Below are 26,481 nucleotides of genomic sequence, written 5' to 3'. Positions count from 1 at the left end.
TGAAATAAGCTCAGTATCAGGGGCAAGTCAGTATGTACCCCAGGTCTTGGTGTTTTGGTTTGAAATTCCCAATTCAAGTAAAATATTTCTTTGAAGATTCATTGTGGACCTTTAAAATGTATTTGAATGCTTTATTCTAATAGAGCAAAATTGTTTATCATGTTATATAAAGTTTTCCTAGAACCTTTTGAGTAAAATTGATGCTTTAGAATAAATTTTAAACAATATGCCATGTTTATAAAGCCCTCGCAGGAAAACCTGGTCTACAGTTTAAGAGAGACAACATGAAGATGTCAAATACATGTCATAGGAAATCAAGACATTATTTTAAGTTACAATATAATTATTAATATTCAAATGTATTATTACTATATTTTAAAATAACTATAATCAAAACAACCTTTATTCAAGCTAATAAAGACAAATGAAAAAATATATAATTGTGGAAAAGTTATGAATATGAAAGAGAATGTGCTAGCTTTACTCTAAAAGCAATAGTTGAAACTATTTTATATGAAGTGGTCTAATCATTTATTTTCATTTAAAAAATGTAAAGCATTTCAATTCCAATTACTTTAAATTAGTATAAAAGCTTTCTAAAATTGAGTCATTACAGTTTAGACCATTGGTCTAAAAAGCTACTTAAGGATTTGAAATGAAAAGTAAGACTATGACAAATATGTTTCATTGCTCCCTACTGCCTGAGCAACCATGTGGAAGATGTGCTTCCAATAAAATATGATGAAATAATATAAGTGACAGAATTCTCCATCCAGTACACTGAACCCTAAAAGTTACTTCATAATCCGTCATAAAACTTAAATATTAAAGAGTAGTCCCTGAATTGAGAAATGGAAAACTACTGAGTATCCCACTACTCTGTTTCCCAAATATGGCATAAGAAGCATAGGGCTGATCATGAACAGCTTTGTGCTATCTGATTAAACAAATTTTTCTTAAACCATTAAAAAATTTAAGAATGTTGGGACACTCAATCAGTTAAGCGTCTGACTCTTGATTTTGGCTCAGGTCATGATCCCAGCTCAGATCGTGATTTCAGGGTCATGAGATCAAGCCCTGTGTTGAGCTCCACACTCAGCATGGAGTCTGTTTGTGATTCTCCCTCTCCCTCTGCCTCTCCCCATCCCCGGTGTGTACTCTTGCTCTCTCTCTCTCTCTCTTAAAAAAAAAATAAAATAAGAATCCAACTGACATGATCTTTTTTTTTTTTTTTATAAAGATTAACTGACGAGAAATTTTAAATGAGAATATAGGGACAGGATTGGAGATAGACAACATGGAAATTTTTAGGTAAAAAAATGCACATGGGGAGTAGGAATAGTATTTACAGGATATTAAATAAATGTAAATGAAAAGTTCTGGTAATCAGTTTGATGTGGAAGGTGGAAAGATGAAGAAACCCAGAAAAGACCAGAAATGGTTAGAGTGACTGCATGAAAGGAGATGTCATTTTTGGAGAGAAATACTAAAGAGAAAAGGGCAAAGCATCATTTTGCAGAGAAGGGGAGATTAAACAAATAATGCATTTGGATATGAATTTGTTGAATATGAGATATGCATTAAACATTTGGGAGAATATGCCCAGCAGAAAAGTTATAAATATTAATCGAGGCTCAGGAAAGAGATTAGAATTGGAAACAAGGATTTTCATGTCATCAGTTTTAAGTAAGATCTGAGTCTGAAGACCTAGGAGATATGTCCAAAGTTAATTTGTAGAGTATATTGTAGAGTATAGAAGTTCTAGCACGGAGACTCACAAAGCAAAAACAAAAGCATGAAACAAACAAACAAATACACAAAAAGCACAGTATCATTAAAGTATGTCTTAAAAACAGAATAAAAAAAGAGTAGTCAGAAAAAAGCTTCAAGTTAAAAGTGTCCTGGAAACAAAAAATGAGAAAACTTTAAAAATATTCATGTATTGATCACTGCGAAAAGTCAAATAAATTAGGAGATGTATACAATTTCTGTTTGATTTGGTAATTGGATGGTTTTGGGATTATGATTCCACTTTGGGGAAAAAAAGCCAGATTGCTTAGAGTGAAGAAATACAGAAAATCTATGTTGACTCCTTTCCCAAAAATCTTAGGGATAAGAGAGAATGTGGGACCTTAGTATTTCTAGAAAAATTTGGAATGTAGGGAGGGCTTTATCAGAAGAAGAAATTTAATATGTCTGTAGCCTTAGGAGAACATGTTAATATACAAATATAGTAAAACATAAAAAAGAAAATGCAGAATTGATAGATTAGATCTTTGTAAGATTTGGAAGGAGATAATGGTGAATTAGTGGAGGAATTAGGAGAAAAGAAAAACCTTTCCTTTTAGAATTAAAAAAAAAATACAGATATAATTATTTACGGTTTAGCTTCATCTAGTACCAGTTAATGAGCTCTTCTTTCAACCATTAGGGAGTCGCAGTTCCTCAGATGTTTCTTTGATTTCTCTATGAGTGTTTAATGTTAGTTGTGTCTATTTAGGGAGAGGCCAAAGCCCATATCCTACCCCTCCTGGAAGGGTGGCGTAAGAAGGAACCCAGGAGCAGGCTGGTATTAAAAGACAGATCTGGCCCTGCCTGCTTCCGGTTTTCAAACCCATTGTGGAGGTAGGAACACTCAGTGAATCTGTTGATTTCCCTACGGCTGACATTTGTTTGTCTCCTTTACTCTCAGTCGCCTTGATACAGTGTCCCCTTCCTTACTCCGTAGGCACCAGGGTGCTGATGCTACTTCACTCCTCTGCCCAGGTGACTTTGCAGGCAGTGCTTTTCCCAAGGCAACATGGACAGGAGGAAAAGAACTTTCCCTAAAATCTTCTATTCCAAAGCATTTCCCATTTGTAAAAAATTTCCCCTCTTTGGCTTTGTGCCAAAATATCTCCCGTTCCTTGGGACCCAATTATCTTTGGTCAACCCACCAATTACCTGAGATTTCATGCTGGATTTTTCAGGTTTGTCAACTTCTTTTTTCTTTGGTACCCCTGGCTATCAGAAGGAAATGTCAGTTTATGTAGTTAGCCCTTCTTATCAGGAACGAGTAAACATATATCATTTGTTTTGTTTTGTTTTTCCCCTAAGGAACATGATTGTGTGGACAGAAATATTTCCTGTATGAAAATACTGTAAAGATGTTTTCTTCAAAGCTTTTAAGTGTATCACTCTCTGTTTTCAGGAACAGTTTTCTACTCTGTCTTCTCCTCTCAGATCTGACTCCCAGAATACAGATATGTTAAAAGAAATATACTTTGTCAGGTCATCCAATTCAAGATGATCTGCTCATTGTCTTGTATTCACAAATAAAACTAATCTGGAAAATATGGGGTCGGGTTCTTTTGAGAGCATATATTTATTAGCATGGGAGAGCTATCTTGATTCTTTAGGTCAATTTGATGTACAGTTTTAATTCTATACTGCTTATGGTCGAAAGTACTTCCTCTTGATATTGGATATATGTTCCTGAATAATTTTGTGTACTAACATATCTGTGTCTAAATGCACATTCTCAGACTCATCTTTAGACCTATGAATCAGAAACTTTATATTAACAAGGTTAACTGTGAAGAACCATTTCTCTAGACCATAATTAAATTACAATAATTGACATTAAATAGACAGTGTTCTATGACCAGTTTATAATTAAGTTAGAAACATAATGTCAAATATAACTTAAAATAATATATATGTTTGTGAAAATTATCAGCTCAAAATAACTGACAGGGCACAAATGAAATTGAAGTAGAAATTTAAAATGCTTAAAAATATAATAGAAAATAAAATGCTTAAGAGCAAATAAGTAAAATACTACATGCTATAATTTAGGGATCAGCAAAAAATATAGAAAATGCATACAATATTTTGTGCTTATATTTAAAAATATGGAAAACTGAGTATAATACTTAAGGTGTTAAGAAAAGATAAGCAGAATAAACTCAGGAAAATTTAATGGAGGGAGTACTAATGATACACACAGAAACAAATGGAAAATGGGAAATGTGGGATAAAGACAATTAAAAAAGCAGAGGATAGTTTTTCTAAATACTGATAAAATAAATAAAGATATGACCATATTAACTCAATAAAAAAGAGAACTAAATAGTATTATGAGATAAAAAGGAACAAAATTTGCAGATTTGTTGCAGAGTTAACATTTGCATCCCTGCTTTACAAATAAGAAAATTCAGATGTAGGGATGCATACTGCCCTAGTGAATATAGTTTCTAAATAGTTCTGAAATGTGAGCCCAGGTCAGGCCGACTCCGGAGTTAGTATAATCAAGTTTTATGCAATACACTACCCCTTTATTATGGCAACCAAAACCAAAAATGCAGCTTATCAATTCTCCTAACTATATTTGCATAATTCACCCTTTCACCTTTAATACTTTACATTCTGTCTAGCTTCTATCATAGCTGTCAAGGCTTTCCATCCTCTCCAAGCAGAGTACATAGCATTTTGCCTGATAGAGAAAATTGAGGTAATCTGGCATTAATTTTATCTTTTAATATCAATGTCTCTTAGAAACTGATCTTTATATGTACGTGCATTAATTTTATTTTCATTCATATATTTGCATACATATATATGCATATCTGAAAATATGGAGTGTGTGTGTGTGTGTATATATATATATGCACATTTATTTGTTCACCCAAAAATATCAGACCAAAATTCTTGATCCTTCCTATCCCCTCTGGCCACTTAATCACAGCAGGTAAAATGGATAAGTGATCAAAGCTGTTAAGTTCAGGGTATTGCTAATAAATATCTATTAAATAAATAAATAAATTAGAAAACAAATAACACTTGCTAAGTGGAAGTGAAATTATCTATTTAATAATATGTCTCTCTGACTAGCTATAGGCTCCTTAAGAGAAGAAGTCATGTCTCCTTTTTTTCCCCCTTATATACCTTTGTACTTAGTATATTAAGTGACAAAGTTGCACACTTGGGGCCATTTAGTAGACAAATATTCCTACACATCAATTTTACTTAAAGTTGCACCGCCTCATTAAGAAAGGGTTAAATTTTGTTCTGCCTACTCTGTTTATCATTGTAGAGGCATGAAAAGATATGTTTTAGAACACTACTCATCTCAAATAGTTATACAGAAGAAAAGAATGTGGCATGATACATACACACACACACACACACACGTCTCCTCTCTACTATCACTTCTCCAACTCTTAATCAAATATCAATGAAGTGGAGTACATCAAAGAAGAACATAGCAACATTCATGACACAGTTATTTAATTTGGGCCCCATACAATTTGCATCAGCCCAATGCCAGAAAGCAATATGTAAGGTGAGTATGTTAATTAGTAATAAACATTATTTGCCATGATAAACACCTTTGTAACTTCTGCTGCCTCCCTCATTATGACCGAAGAACATGAAATGGTTTTCTTTGGGGAAAATCTTTTAAATTTTACAACTAAATAGACTACTTTCTAAATTAAGAAATGATTTTCTGTTATGAAAAAAAAAAATCTTCCAATACCCCTTTTCAGATCTAATGAGAGATACAATATTAGCCACAAAGTTTATATTTAATTTGTAATAGTCACTGAGTTTTAAACTCTAAATTACATAGATAAGAAGGAACACACAAAATATATGGGGAAAATTGCACGTGCTTCATTCACCTAAAGATAATCGTTTAGAATAAGAAAGACAAACTGACTTTTACATCCAAGGAATAATCACTCCGAAACTTTGTCATAGTTTTTATTCATATAATTAAACATTAAATAATCCAAGTCTTGAAAAAAAAAAACTAAGAAAATGAGAGATGAGAATTTTGGAAGTGCTTCATTTTGAAGAGAGCTTCACTTCAGAATAAACCTAAGGTATTTTTTAATGCCAAATATGGGAAGATGAATAAATGTTTTCACTTATGAAAAGAACACATATCTACAATGTTCATCTATAATCCCTTTCCTTAAGGATAAACTGTTTTGAAAAAAAATAACTTCATTTACCGATCCAGTCTGTGTAATATGCTGATTAACAATGGCACAAACCAAATAGATTTCTGAGACTTTTTATTGATCTAGCCCACCATCCTTTCCATAAAGACATGCAATCTTCTCAATCTCAGTATGTGATGAAAATGCAGTGTCTGAAAATCATTATTATGATAGCTAAATGCTGCTTACTGAAATTATGTTATTCTTATAACCACTTACCTGTTTTTTTTCTAATTAAGTCTTTTGTTTTAATTACTTAGAAAAAAAATGACATTTTGAATTCTGTATTTAAATCAATCAATTCAATATTAATACTGATTCAACATCAACAATATTGAAAAGTAACTTATTCTGTAATTTGATATTTTTACCATTTGTGAGGATTTGGAGTCAGTGTTTTTGCCAACTTCAGGTTGTTTTGTAGATTAGGAGGCTAATGTCAGTAGGAGAAAAAGATCTCAAATATAACTGTATATTTTTAAAAATTATATTGATTGAGATAAAATTTATAGCAGGTAAAATTCACTCTTTTTAGATATATAGTTCTATGAATTTGGCAAATGCATTCAGTACTGGAACCACTTCCACAGTTGAGATATGAAATGTTTCCTTCAACTCATATTTCCTTACGACCCTTGCAACTTGTTTCTGGACTGTATTCATTTTAGTCATATTTATGTAACTATTTTGCCAATATTACCCTGTCTTGATCACTGAGATGTGATAGTAAGTTTCGAAATCAGATGGTGTGACTCCTCGAACTTTTTCTATTCTCAAAATAGTTCTGGGTATTCTGGCTAATTTGCTATTCAACATAAATTTTAGAATAATTTTGTCTATTACTGCCCCCCAAAACTTTTTATTATAATTTAACTGGGATTGTATTGAATCTATAGTTCAGTCTAGGGAGAAGTGATTCCTTACCAAAATTTTGAACACGGGATATATATACAATTCTATAGGTCTCATTTGGTTTTTCTCATTAATGTTTTGAAGTTTCCAGTATAAATAACAATACATGTATGTATTAGTGCATAGAAATTATTTTTTTAATATTGACTATATGTTTCAATGGCGATATTCTAGTAGATTTATGTGTATTTATCATTTCCAATAGCCTTCATTTTTATTTTTTCCTCTGTATTCAGATTAACATGTAATGCCATTTCCCATCAACCTGAAGAACCTTCTATATTATGCTCTTGTATTGTACGTGTCTTGCTGATGATTCACGCAGCTTTCATTTATCTGAAATTTTCTTTGTTTTACTTTCATTATTCATGGATTTTTTTCACTGAATATAGAATTCTGTCTCAACATATTCTTTTTTTCTTCTAGCGTTTAAAACATCCATACTTTTTGAACATTCATTATTTCTGATAGGAAATTAATCACCATTTATATTGTTTTCTAGATAAAAATTTTCTTTTTATCTGGATTTTTAAAGAACTTCCTGTTTTACTTTGATTTTTATCATTTGTTACTGGTATGAGCATGACTTATTCCAGAGCTTTAGCCTTATTTTTAGGCATAGATTTTGTTTTCATGCGTCTCCACTCAATATTTGAGCTACTGAGTGAGATGTCTCCCTTCTGGCTGGGCCAGAAGTTCAACATTTCCAGCATTAAATGCCCTCTGGCATCTCAGCCTTTTACATTTTCCGAAGTCCCTAGGTGAATCTCATGAAGACTTCTGTCCCCTTTTCCCACCTTCCTCCCAGAATCCTTTTCTCTGGTAAATTGCTCGATAAATTTCAGTTGTCTTCACAACCCAGAATGAATTATCTGCACTTCCTTAGTGAGACATCTACTCCACTTGGGCTACATCTTCCTGTGTTATGACAAGAAAAGGGCCCGAAGTAGGAAACCAGGACAACCATGGGATCAACTTCTTAGTTTTCACTTTTCACAAGAATTACAATATTGCACTGCCTATTTCTTAGGACCTAAATGGTTATCTCTATGCTATGTCCATCCTTACAATTGCTTTTGTCAGGAGAGCAAGTCTAGTACTCTATATAGGCCAGAACTCAAAGTCTATTCCAAGACATATGTAGTTTTAAGAGCAAGCTGTTTTGTTTTGAGAGCAAGCTAAGTTGTTTTTGTGCATGTTCTTTATAAACAGAGGATGTTTTCTGTAATTCTTAGTTTGACAATAACTTCCCAAAACTGATCTGTAGATACATTAAAATCACTAACAAAATCCCAGCACCAAATGCTTAATAAATGGTGACAATAATTCTAAAATGCATATGGAAATACAAAAGGCCTAGGATAGCCAAGATGATCTTGAAAAAGATCAGTGAAGTTGGTAGATTTACTCTAAATTCCAAAATCAAGAACAATATGCTTTGTTCTAGTAAAAGCATAAAGATAAATAGAACACAATTGAAAAATCCAGAAACAGACTAGCCAAAGTTTGGTCAAGTGATGTTTTATAAAGCTGATGGCATCATCTGATAGGGATAAGAAGTTTTTTGGGGAAAAAAAAGAACAACTGGATATCTATAGGAAAGAACAAAAACAAACAAACAAAATAGAAACAAAAACCAAAACCCAATCCCTGATTCACATTGTATAAAAATGTACTCAAAATGGATTATGGACCTAAATGTAAAAGATAAAACTATAAACCTTTTAGAAAAACATAGAACAGAATTCTCACAACTTTGAACTGAGCAGATTTCTCAGGTTACAACAAAGCACTAAACACAAAAGAAACATTGATTGGACTTCAACAAAGTTAAAAATGTTTGCTCTTCAAAAGAAACAGTGAAGAGAATGAAAAGATAGCCTCATGCTGTAGGAAACTATTGGCTGAAATATATATATATTATATATAATATATATGAATTATATATGCAATATATAACTGAATTATATATATAACTGAAATATATATATTACTGCTAACTGAAATATATCTATAATATATATTATATATACACATTTATATACATTTTATATATATACAAGTAAATATTCACATATTTTTATATATGTCTATACTCCTAAAAATCATAATAATAAGAAAAGTAACTGATAGTAAATGGGGCAGAGGACCTGAACTGATAATTCATATAACCAGTACTCACATGAAAAGTTGCACAACATGATTCATGGAATACATTCAGAGAAATGCAAGTTAAAACCACAGTAAGATATGATTCATAAAATTCCATGCTTACTAAGATAGCTAAAATCAAAAAGCCTTAAAACAGGAAATATTGTCGAGAAACTAAAAAAACTGCAATTTCATACATCTTGATGATAGTGTAAAATAGTACTACAATTTTGAAAGATGACTTGACAGTTTCTCATAACTTTCTCAACTTATGCTCTGATCTTGAAATTCAAACTCCTAGGAATGAAAATATATATACATACCTCAGAGATATTATGCGTCCAGGTCCAGACCACCACGATAAAGCAAATATCACAATAAAGTGAGTCAAATGAATTTTTTGGCTTCCTAGCGCATATAAAATTATGTTTATACAATCCTGTAGTCTATTAAGTGTGCAATTGTGTTATGTCTGAAAAGCAATGTACATAACTTAATTGGAAATACTTTATTGCTAAAAATATTAACCATCATTTGAAGTTTCAGTAGGTTGTAATTTTTTGCTGGTGGAGGGTTTTGCCTCAGTGTTGATGGCTGCTAACTGATCAAGGTGGTTGCTGAAGACAGGAGTGGCTGTGGCAATTTCTGAGAAAAACACAATGAGGTTTGCCACATCAACTGACTCTTTCACAAATGATTTCTCTGTATCATACAGTGCTGTTTGATTGCATTTTACCCACAATAGAACTTCTTTCAAAATTAGAGTCAATCTCCTCAAACCCCACCAGTACTTTATCAACTATGTTTATATAATATTCTAAACCTTTTGCTGTCATTTCAACAATCTTCACAGCATTTTCAACAATCTTCACAGCATCTTCACCAGGAATAGATTCCATCTCAAGAAGTTACTCTCTCTCTTTATCCATAATAAGCCACTTCTCATCTGCTCAAGCTTACCAAGATATTGACACATCTATAGATCCCACTTCTAATTCTAGTTTTCTTGCTATTTTCACCACATCTGCAGTTACTTTCTCCACTGAAATCTTGAAACCCTCCAAGGTATTCATGAAGATTGAAATCAATGTCTTTCAAACTCCTATTAGTTTCCTGTTACTTTGACCAGATCATTAGAGGAATCAGCTACCTATGGTAGCTATAGCCTTACCAAATGTATTTCTTAAATAATAAGACTTAAAAGTTGAAATGACTTCTTGATCTGTGGGCTGAAGAATGGATGTTGTGTTAGTAGGCATGAAAAACAAAACATTAATCTCAATGTACATTTCCACCAGAGCTCTTAAGTCACTCAGTGCATTGTCGATGAGCAGTCAATTTTGAAAGAAACCTTTTTTTTCCCCCTAAGCAGTAGTTCTCAACAGTGGGCTTAAAATATTCAGTAAATCATATTGTAAACAGACATGCTGGCATCCAGGCTTTGTTGTTCCATTTAGAGAGCACAGACAGAGTAGATTTAGTGTAACATCTAAGAGCCCTAGGATTTTCTGAATGGTAAATGAGCATTGGCTTCAACTTACAGTCACCAGCCACATTAGCTTCTAATGAGAGTCAGACTATCCTTTGAAGCTTTAAACCCAGCCATTGACTTCTCTCTAGCTAGGTAAGTCCTAGATGACATCTTCCAAAAGAAGGTTGTTTTGTGAACATTGAAAATCTTTTGTTTAGTGTAGCCAGCTTCATTATCTTAACTAGATCTTCTGGATAACTTGCTGCAGCTTGTCCATCAGCACTCGCTGCTTCACCTTGCACCCTTCTGTTATGGAAATGGCTTCTTTCCTTAAACCTCATAATCCAACTTCTGCTAGCTTTTAGCTTTTCTTCTGCAGCTTCCTCACCTTTCTCAGCCTTTAGAGAATTGAAGAGAGTTGGGCCCTTGTCTTTGGTCAGACTTTGACTTAAGGGAATGTTGTGGCTGCTTTGATGTTCTATCCAGACCACACAAAATTTCTCCATATCAGCAATAAGACTTTCACTTTCTCATCATTCATGTGTTCTATGGAGTAGCACTTTTAAATTTCCTTCAAGAACTTTTTCTTTGAAGTTACCATTTGGTTAACTGGCACAAGAAGCCTACCTTTTGACATGCCTTCCTCCCTAAGCTGAATCATTTTTAGCTTTTGATTTAAAGTGAGAGAGAAGAATGGCTCTTTCTTTCACTTGAACACATAGAGGCTATTACAGGGTTCTTAACTGGCCTAATTTCAATATCATTGTGTCTTAGGGAACAGGAAAACCCACGGAGAGGGAAAGAAACAGGAGACTGGCCAGTCAGTGGATTAGTCAAGACACACAACATTTATTGATTAATTTTGTTGTCATATCCAGGCACTGTTCAATGTGCCCCATAACAATTACAATAGTAACATCCAAGGTAATTGATCAGAAATCACCATGACAAATATAATAATAATGAAAACGTTTATGCACGAATTACCAAATGTGACACAGAGACATAAAGTGAGCCAACGCTGTTGGAAAAATGGCACTGATTAACTTGCTCAACGTAGGTTGCCACAATCTTATAATTTGTAAAAAAAAAAAAAAGAAAGAAAGAAAGAAGGAAGGAAGGAAGGAAGGAAGGAAGGAAGGAAGGAAAGAAAGAAAGAAAGAAAGAAAGAAAGAAAGAAAGAAAGAAAGAAAGAAAGAAAGAAAAAGGAAGGAAGGAAGGAAGGAAGGAAGGAAGGAAGGAAGGAAGGAAGAAAGAAAGAAAGAAAGAAAGAAAGAAAGAAAGAAAGAAAGAAAGAAAGAAAGAAAGAAAGAAAGAAAGAAAGAAAGAAAGAAAAAATTCTGGGAAGTGAATAAAGTGAGGTGTGATAGAACAATATATGTCCTCACTATTCGTACACCTAAAACTAACAACATATGTTAACTATACTGGAATTAAAAGTAAAAACTTAATTAAAAAACAATATATGTCTGCATGTCCATAGAAAGACTTGTACAAGAATATTTTTATCAAGTATATTCATAATAGCTGAAAACTATAAATAATACAATGTCTAAAGGTTGAATATTTACCATTTAGGAATATTTATTTAAGTTGTAGTAGATCCATGTAGTGAAATACTATACCAATAATAACTACATATATCTACACACATATATATGTATATACATATATCTACTGTCACATAAAACGATATGGTTAAAACTCCAAAATATTATGTTGACAGAAAGAAGTTAAGAAACAGAAGAGTATATGAGTACATTCTGTGTGATTTATTTTATATGAAGTGTAAAAATGATAAAATTATACTATGGTAGTGGAATCAGAGCACTGGCTTCCTGCAAGGAGAAGGAATTGTTAGAAAGAAGCACTAAGGAAATTCCTGACATGGTAGAAATGTTCTTCTGGATTTTGATTTTGGTATTGGTTATATCAGTTTATGTATTTGTCGAACTTCATCAAATCGGCTCTTCCCATAGTGGCCTGACATGATCTCTAAAAAGGGTTTTTTCTTCAGTTGACCCAGAAAACCTTACAAAATCATGCAAATGTAGAGGTTCAAATCTTCATGTTCACTTTAAGAACACACGTGAAACTGCCCAGGCCATCAAGGGTATGCATATCCGAAAAGCCACCAGGTATATGAAGGCTGTCACTTTGCAGAAGCAATGTGTGCCATTCCATCACTACAATGGTGGAGATGGTAGGTGTGTCCAGGCCAAACAATGGGACTGCACACAGAGTTGGTGGTCCAAAAAGTGTGCTGAATTTGTACTACACGTGCTTAAAAATGCGGAGAGTAATGCCGAATTTAAGGGTTTAGATGTAGATTCTCTAGTCTTGGAGAATGTCCAGGTGAACAAAGCCCCCAAGATATGGCATAGAATTTACGGGGCTCCTGTTCTGATTAATCCTTACAGGAGCTCTCATCTGCCACATTGAGATGATCCTTACTGAAAAACAGCAGATTGTCCCTAAACCAGAAGAAGCAGTTGCACAGAAGAAAAAGATATCCCGGAAGAAACTGAAGAAACAAAAACTTATGGCTCAGGAGTAAATTCTGCATAAAATAAATGCAAAAACAACAAACAACAATAAAACTTTATCAAATTCTACACTTAAGATCTGTGTCTTAATCTGTATCTAGATATTACCTTAAAATAAATAACTATATACACACATATTCATATATATACACACAAACACACTTCTCAAACCAGCACATAGAGAAATCTAAGTGAATCATTTTCACATTTTGGTCAAAACTCCTCCATTTCCCCTCCCAGAAGTCATTCACTCTGTCCTGCAAGGTCACGTTTGCCACCTTGTTCTTTGTCAAACTCACCATTTATGATGCCCTTTTAGGGTCATTACAATGTCTGTCCTCTGGCTGGGCCACTCTTCTCCAGTGTCTATGACCAACACCTTCACCAACTTGAGATCTTTGTTTTATTTCAGCTTCACAATTAGAAGTGTCCCACTACACTAAGTAAGGGCCCCCTCCCTGCCTTCTCTCCTTATTTATCTTACTTTAGTTCTTTTTTTATGGCATTCTCACTATGATTATATTGATCCTACTTTTATTGCTTACTTTTTTTTATAGTACAACTTACATTTATCAAATGGACAAAAAATTAGTATCATTTATGGTATCTTAAGATAAATTGCCTTGAATGGGAGCTTCCTTTCCAGCACTTTGAGGTCTGTAAGATATATCTAGAAAATGTACTACAGTGGAAAATGCTTAAATCAAATGGTGGGGCAGGGGGCTGTGGTTTCTCTTTTTGATTAATTGCTGTAACAGTGTCCTTCAGGCTGCTGAGGGAGTTTCATGTTTTCTTGAGACATCATTAGGCGCTAGAGCTCTTGCAGGACAACTTTGATGCTATATGAATTCTGCCATTTTGCTAGCACTGATATGGCTCTTGGGTTCACCACTCCATTAGAAATATTAACTCCATTCATATTAATTTTTGTTACAAATCTTACAAAGGGGGTTGCTTCTGGGTATTTAGGTCCACATTCTACTTTAAGGCTGTATATTTGTTTTTCATAAATTGTTCTTGGGGGCCCAGTTATCATTCCTTGTCCATCTTGTAAGGGTCAAGTCTTCGTTATCTTCTAGACCCCAGCTAACTGTGCAGTCTCCTACTCCTAATTGATCCTACTTTTATTGCTTACTTACTTTTTGTTTCTCCTGCTTCCACTAGTTTGAAAGCCTTTGTTTCTGTCAATCCTTTTTACTGGTCGATCACTCAAAAACTTTGTGGAATTAAATAAAAAGCAACAGTTTCCTTTTATTCAAAAAATATATGGAATTAAAAAAGAAATGACAGTTTCCTTTCATCTCAGATCTTTCTGATAAAATCAGACATTGTTAAATTTCTAAAAATTTACTAGCATAAGCTCCTTCTCTTATTGTTCCTTCCTTCTTTCTTTCCTTCCTTCCCCCTTCCCCCCTTCCTTCCTTCCTTCCTTCCTTCCTTCCTTCCTTCCTTCATTCCATCCTTCCTTCATTCCTTCCCTCTTTCTTCCCCTCACTTCCTTTCTTTTCTTTTTTTCTATTCACTGTAAAATTTGCAGAAAATGGGATCCTCCTAAAAAAGTGGCCATTTTAATACCTTCTTAATAATGATTTGCAGGAGGAACTAATGAATAACAGAAGAAATAGTCTTTTTTTTTTTTACACCATTAACAAATGCTTTCCTGAGAGAGCTGCTTCTTTGAAATTTCTCTTTATTATAGGGATAGAATATTATTATTAAATAAATTTTTAGTACTTGCAATTTTATATTAATTAAATAACACACAAAAAAAGTTTCCAATGGTTATTTTCTATGTAACTTTCCCTCCCTTCATTCCTCACAGAATTTCACTGAATCTGTTTGCCTTCAAAGCTAAAATACAAAGTTCGTAATTGACTAGGTAAATAATAAACTTTCAAGTTATGTTTGAAGATTGGAAACATTTCATAATTCAGAAAAGACATATGTTATTAAAATTGAAGAACTAGAAAATCTATACAGATGGAATGCTTTCTTCCCTAATTTATACCAGATTAATGAAGTATGAATTTTCATAGCCTCTAAAAAGATCAAAGATGAAAGAAAAAAACAGAAGGAATTCTGAGGTGGCTCCCACCAAAAAGCTAACTGGAGAGGTAACTTTATATTTGTCAGTTCTTGTCAAATGTATTCTGGTAAAACAAAATTTGGTTTATTTATAGTATAAATTGAGTGATTTTGTACTAAGGTGGCTTGATGTCAGAATGTTAACCAAATGTTAACCAAATAGTGAAAGAGAAGAAATGAAAGTTATGAGTAAATGTTAAAACAAAATACAAAATGAATAGTAAATGATATGAGAATATATTTGAATAGCAAGATAAAATTAAGAATTCAGGGAAGTAAAAGGAAAATGAACTTTGTAGTCTCTGATTTGTGTGTGTGTATCCATATATATCATTATATTTTATATTATTATAATGATATATATTAAATATTTGTTGAATATGTATTATATTGTAATTTATATTACTATATATTATATAATATCATAATCTATGTATATCTATATCATCATATTATTGTAAGAAAAAAATCACTACAGGAAATAATTGGAATTATAGAGCACAATAACTTATTAAATGTCCAAGCCATTTTTAACCTGGAAAAGAAAATCATAGACTATAAACTTGTCCAATACTCTAATTTGTTCAGAAAACTTGGGAAATTAAATAAGGGCTGGCAATAATTGAATTATGCTCTAAAAACTCTATTCTCTTTGTGCACAAAAGCCTAGGAGCCTTGAGGTTTATGTATTGTGCTTTCTGTATTATAGCTGTAAACAAAGGGTATAGTCAGCCCCTGGAAATAAAGAAGCACCCACTTCGATTTCTGTATAAAGATAGAAATATACCTTTTAAAATTGTCTCTTCACATAAGTTTCACTAAATAACTCATATTTACTATTTTAATTAAATTATGTGCAAATTGTATTAATGTATAAAGGTCATTTGACTCTTACTACAGAGTGCACCAATATTAAAGTAAATTATCAAAGAAAGAGCGGTTCTCAAGAACTCAGGTTCTCCAGGACAATGTAATACTGTTACTGGTGGAAGAGTCTGCATCCTGTGAATGGAGATCTCCATCCTTGGATTCTCCACAAAAAGATTTACAGGTGGATCCACCCTTGAATAAAGACAGCCAGAAGGAAAGTAGCAAGCACAAAGCAGTTTATTAAAGCAAAAGTACACTCTCACAGTGGGAAAGCAGGGGGGTTCTGGGAGGAGAAACCTGTCCTTAGGTTGTTTTGGGATGGGATATTTGTTGCCTCTCTCTTGGCTGGGAGGAGCTGTGAGGTACCTTGAGATGCTCTCTAATGAAGGCTGTTTCTAATCCTTTGGGAATCTCCTCCCACAGGTTGGGAGGGGGAGTTTTTGACCCTGCAAGGTTTGTACCTGAACCATCATGGCAGTCTTTCTCCATGGTGGGGGAGTATACCCGCAATGCAAATACATTATAATGAGTCTAGGGTTTACCCTGGAGCAGACTTGGAAGAGGAGAGTGCTCGTTCCCACCTGTGGCTCTTGATCTGTCAACCACAGGGTCTTGGAAGCCATAGGATCAGGATGTTGTGCCCCTAGAGCTTTTAATTTGTGACTTCTTTATCACCATCCTTGCCACCAGCTCACATCTCTGTCAATCTCCCTCAGGGACTTGGGACTCTGCTTCCATGTGCTCCTTCCACTGCTCCTGTCTAGCTTCTACCTAACTAAATATATCTATTTTATTGCTTCCTGCAATCTGATCCCTTTAAGGTAATTTTAAAGAAAAGCAATATTAACAATTTTCTTAACACTCTCAAATGTCTGTGTTGAAATAACCCTCCCCTGGTTGCACTAATGTTAATTTGGTTCAAAAAATATCCTTCTTTATGAATGTAAATAGCTTCATTTAAAATCTATAAACTTGTAAGGCTAGAATTTTAATTAGAGAACAAAACTCTTGCCCCATAGTCGTTAAAGTGAACTCTTGCTTTGATTGTGAGTCAGGAATAAAAGCAGCTATAAAATTATGTCCTTACTTGTGTAACAACAGCAATCAGTCAAATTGATTCAAACTGCCTGCTCTGTACTGAGTTGTGAACATGGGTCAACAAGATCTTAATGAGAAAAAGGATGTGTTAACTTGCTTCAAATGGCCAATAGTTTCAACAAACTGAAAACCTATCAAATTATAATTATTTTAAAGTTTCAGTATGTTTAACCGTAACACATTCAATTTACCAATTTTTAAGCTTGGCTTAGTCTAAACCTTAGCAACGTATCTGTGATTAAATGAGCAAGTCTTATTAACATCATTTTATTAGGACTGTCTTTCCAGAAGACCTGTTTTCAAATGTTTTATATTATTTATATTGCCTTGATTTGTATTTTAATTTATTGCATGATGTTGTTGCTTTCTGTGAAATGGTTTTTGCGTTGTTTTGCCTGCATCATTTGATGAGTAGTTAATGACTCCATCTCAACAATAAATGTCTTCGTGAATTTGTTGCTGTCATTTTACAGGTTAATTCCTACCTCACCTCTTAAAGTGGCTTTTTTTCTTTTTACCATCTAACTTTCATTCTCGTTAGCAACAATCTCCTACCACTAAGAAAGTGAGTTTTACCGTAATCTTAAAAAAAAAAAATTGCCAGTATAGCTGAAAGATCAAGTTGGATTAACAAACAATTGTTTGTGCTAAAGTAAGTTTGATCCCCAAAAATGATACTATATTTCAGAGACACAATCAAAATAAAGCATGTCTTAATATGCATTGTTAAAGTCAGAATTTTATTTATGGGGAAAATTTTATCACATACGTTTGTTTTTCTTTTTTTCTTTTTCTAATGTGTCAATTTTTGTTTATCACAGACCAGAATAGTTAGAAATATTATTTCAGATAGGAATTGTCATGGAAGTTACAGAAATAGACCTCAGGTTAAATAAACAAAAGCAGAGTATATTGGAATCACATCACTGAGGGAATCACAAAATCAACAAAAGACCAGAGGACAAGAATCAGAAAATGCTTACAAACCAAGAGCTCATTGAAAAGCTGGGCCTAAGAATGCCCCAAAAGACTTCCCAAAAGCTTCAGTCTGCTTTGCTGCCATCACTGATATTCTGTGGTTTTTATTGGTATGTCTACTCCATTCACATTTAAAGTGGTTACCGATATGGTTATGTCATCTATTATCATAATATCTATTTTGCTTGTAACTATTTTCAATTCATTGCACTGCTATTTTCATCTTTCTTTTTTTCCTGCCTTCTTTGGTTTAAAGGTAAGTTTTTATATGGTTTTACATGATTCCATTTCCCTCTTCTCTTAAAATACCAATTATGCTTCTTTTAAAAGTTTACAATATGTATTTTTAACTACCCACTCTCAGATAGCCCCAATGCATCATTACTAATATCACTTTAATAAGTTATCTATTAGATCAACTAACAATAACAAAAACAGATTTTATTTACTTTCATTTATTTCTTCTCCAAAGTTCTTTCTTTCATTGTCTTTCAGATCTGCGTTTCTGACCATCCTAGCCTGCCTGGGCTGCCATAACAAAATACTGTGGGATTTCACAGCGCCTGGATAGACAAAATCTGATTTGTATGTGCCTCCCTGGATGAGACTAATTGAAAAGCAAAGAATGCTGGGTGCCTAGAATGCTGGGTCTCCTTTGAAGTTTCTTGGCTGAAAACAGCCGGATTCTTACTGCGGCCCAAGGCTCTCATCTTGGAAGCACATGTTTAAATTTTGAAGAAAAACAGGGACTTGTTGTGGTCACATACTTCACGGACTCCTTGCCTCCTTGTTCTTATCTCACGCTGCTCCATATATTATCCTGACCATTAAGGTTATGCCCTCCTCCTTGCTTTGAGCTTGCGCCTGCTATGTTGCTAAGAACGTAATAAAAGTGGAGACAAAGCTTGGCTCAGGGCTTTTGGCCACTAGAGCTTCTGCTCCCCAGGCCTCTCCTTTCTCCTATGAAGGTGTCTGGAGTAATTTTTTCATTCACAGTCTAGGGCTTTGCTCGCCAAACCCGACAAAATACCATAGACTGGATGATTTAAACAACGGAAATGTATTTTTCACAACTCCTGAAGTGAGGAAGTCAAAGATTAAGATGCCAGTAGTTCCAATTCTGTTGACGGTCTACTTCCTGGTTTGTGGGTAACCACTTCCTTCCTGTGTGCTCACATGGCCTTTCTTTGATATGTACTAACGGAGAGAGAGAAAGATTCCGCATGTCCTCTTCTTACAAGGGCACTAATGCCATCTTGAAAGAACTACCCTTATGATGATATCTAAACCTAATTACCTACCAAAGGCCCCAATTCCATATACCATAACATTGAGGATTAGGGCTTCACATATGAATTTGGAGGGAACACAAATTTTCATCCCATAATACTTATCTTTATCATTCTTTTCTCCCTGATGTACTCCTTTTAATGTTCATTTCAGGTTAGGTCTACTGGTGATAAATTCCTTCAGTTTATTTGTCCTGCAACATCATTCTTTCTCCACCAACTCTGAAGGAAAATTCTGATGGATATAGAATTCTAGGTTTTCTCTTTCAACACTTGAAATATTTCACTCACCCTCTTGCATGGTTTCTGATAAGAAGCCTGTTGCAATTCTTATCCTTGCTCCTCTACAGGCAAGATGTTTTGGTTTTATTGTTTCCTTTTTATTTTTTTCCCTCTGAATTCTTTCAAAATTATCCCTCTGTTTTTAGTTTTCTGCAGTTTGAATATGATATTCCTACAAGTAGATTCTTTGATGTTTATCCTGTTTAGTAATCATTGAGTTTCCTGGATCTGTAAATGGTTTCTGTCATTACTTTTATAAAGTTTATAGTCATCTTACTCCAAATATTTCTTATGCCTGATTCTCTTTCTTTGCCTTCTGGTATTTCACATATATATGTTATATATCTTTAAACTGACCTGTGATAAATGGATATTTTGTTCTTCTGTGTTTTTTATTTATTTTTTTCTCTCTGCATTTCAGTTAAGGAATTTTCTATTGGCATAATCTCAAATTTACTAATTCTTTCCTCAGCTGTAACCAGTCTACTGATGAACCAATCAGAAGCATTCTGTTTTTGATTTGTGGTCTGCCCTTGTGGTACTTTGAGCTCCACTGTTACACTGGAGCCCTGTTGGCATGGTGGTGACGTGTTCTATAAGCTTCTGATAAAATATCAGTATATCAGTCAGCCCATATCTCATGTGTGACTTTCACAAGTGTTTTCTCCAGGTGGTAAGTTGTGGTATAATATTAGATTATTTTCACATTAGAGCCAACAGGATTGGCTGATATTTTACATGACTGGCATGAGAAGTAGAGAAGGAGTCGAAGATGACTCCAGTATTTTTAGCCTGACACTGGGAAGGATACAGTCGCCTCTAACTGAGATGGAATCACTGAGGAAGGAGTCAGTTGAGAGTTCAGGAGTTCATTTTTTTTAATGTTAACCAAATTTAATATTTTTAGTTATACAAAGGGCCAATAGGAAAAAAAAAGATATAGCAGTGATTAGAATTATCTATTAGGTACCTCATAAACATTGGGTAAATAAGTAAATATTTAATCATGATATTTCTTCCATCTCAATAACCATCTGGCTTGATAATACTATGATAAAAGAGTAGTCACTATACCTGAAGACAAAAAGTTACATTGTATAAATTTGCTGAAGGTACTTTATTATTTTTCTTCTACCAATATTCAAGTTCAGTCTTACATATAAGAAATTCTGTAAAATATATATAAACAAGATTACCATAGTGCCTCTGAAGGTGACATGCTTTTCTAGACTTTTTTTTTTTTTTTTAGTACAAGTCATCTTGAAAAGCAAGTATAGACAAGATTCCTGCAGCTTAAATTTTAGGACTTGAAAGTTACTTAAAACTTGTTAGTTTGGCTGAAGCAGAAGTTTTTGTGAAAGATAAAGTTAGGAAAATTAATTATTTTCATTGTCTTAGCTTCCAATAATATATGACAACACCAGAGAAAAGTTCTGGTAAGAGGTCACTCTTTTCTCGTCCAGGAAAATGCTATTAATAATTTAGCTCTCACAGAATGTACAAATTAATTTAAAATGTCATTGCCAGAAACTCCTGTATACCTTAATTGCTCCTGTATTATTTATAAACTACACTGCAAAAGAAAGAGGGAAATGAGAAACCGGAAGCCATAAGGCTATTGTGTGTTACAGAAGGCTAGCAGAAAGAATTTGGCATGGAGACACTTGTTTCTTTAACGAATATTGATGAATACCTGCAATGTGCCAAATAACATTTCAAAAAAATGCAATTAAAGGATACAAGGCAGTTCTCCTAACTATGTAGAGAGAATTCTTTTATTTTTTTGTTTTAGTTGTATCACTGGCAGCTATGAATCATTTGATGATTCAAATTCCTCCAATAATTCACCAACCCCATGGAACAAACTTGGAAAGTGAGTTCACAGTTTTGATCTATTCAACTTTTCTTAGAATCAGAGTGTTGAAAGAGAGTTCACATGGTCTTTGGGATTTATCCACTAAAATTTATATCTAAATCCAATGCAATTCCCGTGTAATTAGCACAATCACAAACATTTCCTAAACAGGTCCATCAGGAAGCTGAATGGCTCCTGACGTGATGTACCTGGCTTATCTCTTAATATTCAGCTGAAGGAGAATCTGATTAAAAATGAGTTGACACAGTGAAGTTATTATTAATACATTAATACACCTAATAATTAAAATACCTAATGCATTAAGGTAATCAAAGCCACATTTATTGGATTTCAATTTCACACAGCCAGGCAGCTGGAGAGATAGCTAGAATCTGTAATCCTCTGGGCTTCAGTGATACATTCTGTGCCTAACTCCAGTTGTAGATCTGCTCCATCTTGAACTTTTTCCGGTGATTGTTTTGGATCACAAAAATCACTGTTGATTAAAGAGGTGAATCCATGTAAACTTTACCTTCTAAACAATGTCTTTGTTCTATCTTAAACCAGTCCATGTTCCTTAACAACACTTTTGTTTATTTGTTATTAAACAAATTAGCAAGCAAAATATTTTTTCAGAGTTTTCCCCAACTTCCATTTTAATAATTGTATCAGATTCTTCAAAGGGAAAGGTATATTATCTCCATCTTTGTTTCATATTTCTCAATCTATACATATGACTCTATACAATAACATTTGTCTACCCTATTCTATAAAGCCAATTACTTATGTTTCTCCAAATTCATTATATACACATTTCTTAGGTTTGACCATTCACTTTCCAGAATATTAGATCATGGTCTCTCTACTGGCTACTTCTTTTCTTCTTTTACATATGCGTTGTCTTATGAATATCCTAAGTATTTCTCTTCCTTGCCTGTGACAATGTAAGGTGTGGTTCAGCCTTTTTCATTTATTTACTATCTAATCCTTCCATCATCACTTTATTTTGTCCATAACAATAATCCTATATTATCACTGGTATCCTTCTGTTTAACATTAACTAATTAATAAATGCAGTAACCAGTTCTTACTGTTTTTTTTTTAAATTCTTTGACACTGTTCTCAGCTTTTATTCAGTTAACACATTTATTTTGAGATTGCCATTATAGGAAGGAAGCCTTATTGGGAAATGAAACCCTTATAATAAAGATGGAGTCAACATTATATATAGAATTGGAAAAATTAATATGAATTCATAATCTTAACTGGCATACATTCTCCCCTCTATGACTCCAGAAATGGCCCAGAAGTAGCAGCACTTTTATGCATCACCAGTGCTCAACCAGTACCAAGATTATGGCTTATACCTTTTACTCAACCTAAACCAATTGCACACTTTGCAAGGAAGCTCTTTCCATGTAATGAGTCAGAAATTAGCACTCATGCCTGTGATGAAATAGTATTCAAAAGTGTGTTTCAAGATGATGCATTAGCTAATGCCCTAACAACTGGAACTTAACATACTGGTACATCCTTATCTCCTTGGACATGATTTCTATGCATAAGATTAATAAGGCACTTGTAAATTTTAAATTAATGATAATAAATCAGTTAGCTACATCATTATGATTATGGTTATGCAAAGATGGTCAAGGGTGACTTAAAAAATGCAACGTTTGGGGAGTGGGGGAGTGAACAATATGATAACTAAAGTTTAAATAAAAGGATAATACTTAAGAGTCTTACTCATCTAACAAGTGAAGTTTACCAAGATAAACTTGATAACATGAATTAAATGTGAAATATTTAGGGTCAATGAGAATAAACTGATTCATAACCTGATCTTGCCTGAGACTTTTTTTTTTTTTTTTTTTGGTAGCTGGGATGGAATGGGGAGGAGAGGTGCTTTAAGATTACTATAACCCTGGAAAATGTTGTGTAAATATTGTTATAGCTCCTAGAAGGTGTAAAATTCAAAACAAAAAAATGATGACATGGATTAAACCACAGGTATTGCAGTTTAGAATAGACTTAAATTTAAATATTTTATAGGTTTTATTATTATTTAAAATGTTGGGGAAATTTAAAACATCAGAAAATATAAATGCATTATTGTATATTTAAATTTTAAGAGAATTTAGTGAGTTTAGTTTGTGATTAGTGTTGTTCAATAGTTTTATTAGAACACGTTTTGTATGTAATATACATAAATTTAATAAGCGTGAAACATATTATAGATATGAGCGTGAAGCATATTATAGATAATAGAAAATGAAATGAAAAAGCCCAGATGCAATAGCAAATATAATTAATCCAATGATGCAAAAAAATACTGATATCCTTCTATCTTTTTTATTTTATTGGCATTTTGCTTTTATTGTATGCTTTCTTTATTTTACATATATTTTCAACTGACTATAGATTTTTTTTTCTCTATTTCAGCTCAGTAGGTATAAAAATAAACACACCATTTTCTCCTAGGGAAAAAAGTTATCTCTGTATATATATTTTGGGTACCTATTTCTAGACTAAAACTATAAATCTTGAGGTCATTTTAGTTCATATCTTTACTTGAGTCTTAATACCCAATCAAGCATGAATTGTTATTATATTTCTTTAAAGATTTTATTTATTTAATGAGAGAGAGAGAGAAAGCCGAGTGGGGAGGAGGGGCTGAGGGAGTGGGAGAGAGAGAATCTCAAGCAGACTCTGCACTGAGCACGGAACACAAAGCTAGGCTCAGTCTCAGTGACCCAAGATGATGACCTGAGCCAAAATCAAGAGTCAGATGCTCAACTGACGGAGCCACCCAGGGGCCCCTGAATTGTTATTTTTTAAAAATATCTCTAACATCTGTGTCTTCCTTTATATTTCACTGCCACCATTACATTAAAAGTTTCTATCACTGAGCAGAGTTTTCTAACTGGCACCTTTCTCTCTCTCTCTCTCTCTTTCAATTTTATTGATATGACAAATAACATTTTGCAAGTTTAAGGTATACACCGTGATGACCTGACATATGTATGTATTCCAAAATGATTACTACATTGTTAGTTAACACATCCATCACCTCACATAGTTATATTTTTTGTGCATGTGGTAAGAACTTTCAAAATCCACTCTCTTAGCACCTCCAAATATATAATACAGTATTGTTAACTATAGTCACCATGTTGTACATTACAACCCCAGGATGTCCCTATCTTTTAACTGGAAGTTTGTACCCTTTGACTAACATCTCCCCATCTCCTCCAGCTCATCCTGGCAACCACACTTCTTTTCTGCTTCTATGAGTTCTGTTTTTATAGATTCCACATATAGGCAAGATGATACCGTGTTTGTCATTCTCTGTCTCACTTGTTTCACTTAGTATAATGAACTCAAATTTAATTTATGTTGTTGCAAATGGCAGGATATACCTATTTTTAAAGTCTGAACTATATTTTATTTATGTTTTCATAAATATCCATTCATCTGTTGATGAACACTCAGGTTGTTTCCATATCTTGGCTATTGTACAAATGATACAATGAACATTGGGGTTCATTGAATATATCTATTCAAGATAATGATTTCTTTCTTTCAAATATAAATCCAGAAGTGGAATTGGTATATCATATGGTAGTTCTATTTTTATTTTTTTGAGGAATCTCCATGCTGTTTCCTATAGTGGCTGTATCCATTTAGATTCTCACTAACAAGGCACAAGGTTTCCCTTTTCTCCATATCCTTACCAACATTTGTTATATCTTGTCTTCTTGATAATAGCCATTCTAACAGATGCAAGGTGCTAGCTCTCATTTTAATTGTCCATAGCTAATAATAATCATACACACTCTGATCAAGTTAACTTTTTCTTGCATGCCTCTATCATATAAAATGTCTCAACTTCAAGTCCATTGCCTACAAATTCAGTGCTGTGCTTATTTGCTTGGATTTCAAGAACGTCCACCATCACCATTATCCTTATTCAGATTTAGTTCATATCTTCCCACTCTCCAACTTGAATTATTCACTTAAGTCAAAGTGGTCACACCACTAGCCCTTGGGTTTATCACTATATTCACAGAAACTGTACATACAAGTTTAGAACATACTGTGTACTCAGTACCAGTTTATTTAATTGCGCTTCATGTGTTTCTCAAATGCCATGCTTACGCATGAACATTCTGAACGTTCTCACCCTTGGAACACACTCCTTATATCTCCTACATGTGTACATTCCACTCAGCCTTTAAAGCCCACTCATTTCCAGCTGATCTATGACACATTCCCATACAGTTATACGCCATTATCTCTTCTTTTTTCACAATATTTTTCCATTTAGAATATTGTACCAGGAGCTTTAGCTGTTTCTACAAGTGTATTATAACCTCCTTAAAGAGAATACATTCTCATTTTTTGATGCACTCACTATAAAATCTACCAGAGTGCTAAGCCTATAACACATAATTAATGAATTATGCAATTATTCATTGATAGATAATTTTATATACTAATTACCTCAGCAAATATTGATTAAGTTTTCACTGGCATATCCAGTAGACATTGAATATACACAGAACATAATAGACCCTTTTGTAGTCTCTTAAGCACTTTGCAGTGGGGAAACAAATATAATTTCAATAGAGTAGAAGGAAAACACACACAATTTGCAATGGGAATATAAAAAAAGAAAGAGAAATGAAATTTCCAGGAAGATGGTCTTGCATGTACAAAATATTAAGAAAGGAATACAGAAAATACATATACCCTTGCACTCTGCTGCTCTTTTATTTATTTCCTTTTATTTGGTGGTTTTACTTGTTTATTGTCAATCTCCCAAAGTAAAATGTAAATTCTGTAAGAAAACAGACCATCTCCAGCTTGCTCTCTATTATAGACTTTCTGATTAACATATTGTCTTGCATATGATATCACTATCACTAAATGTAATATAAATAAATATTTACTGAAC

The 26,481-nt window shown here is 33.5% G+C and overlaps 2 pseudogenes; one reads left to right on the top strand and one right to left on the bottom strand.

Annotated features, from left to right (window-relative positions):
• The first annotated feature begins 12,564 nt into the window (after positions 1 to 12,564).
• On the top strand, positions 12,565 to 13,105 carry LOC113245473 (60S ribosomal protein L17-like; annotated as a pseudogene).
• A 704-nt stretch (positions 13,106 to 13,809) lies between these two features.
• LOC113245477 (ubiquitin-conjugating enzyme E2 variant 1-like) lies at positions 13,810 to 16,511 on the bottom strand (annotated as a pseudogene).
• Positions 16,512 to 26,481: the final 9,970 nt, after the last annotated feature.

Source organism: Ursus arctos, unplaced genomic scaffold (genome assembly GCF_023065955.2).
Source record: "Ursus arctos isolate Adak ecotype North America unplaced genomic scaffold, UrsArc2.0 scaffold_11, whole genome shotgun sequence".
Lineage (NCBI taxonomy): Eukaryota > Metazoa > Chordata > Mammalia > Carnivora > Ursidae > Ursus > Ursus arctos.
The sequence above is the reverse complement of the archived record's forward strand: the minus strand, read 5'-3'. Positions and strand labels throughout refer to the sequence as shown.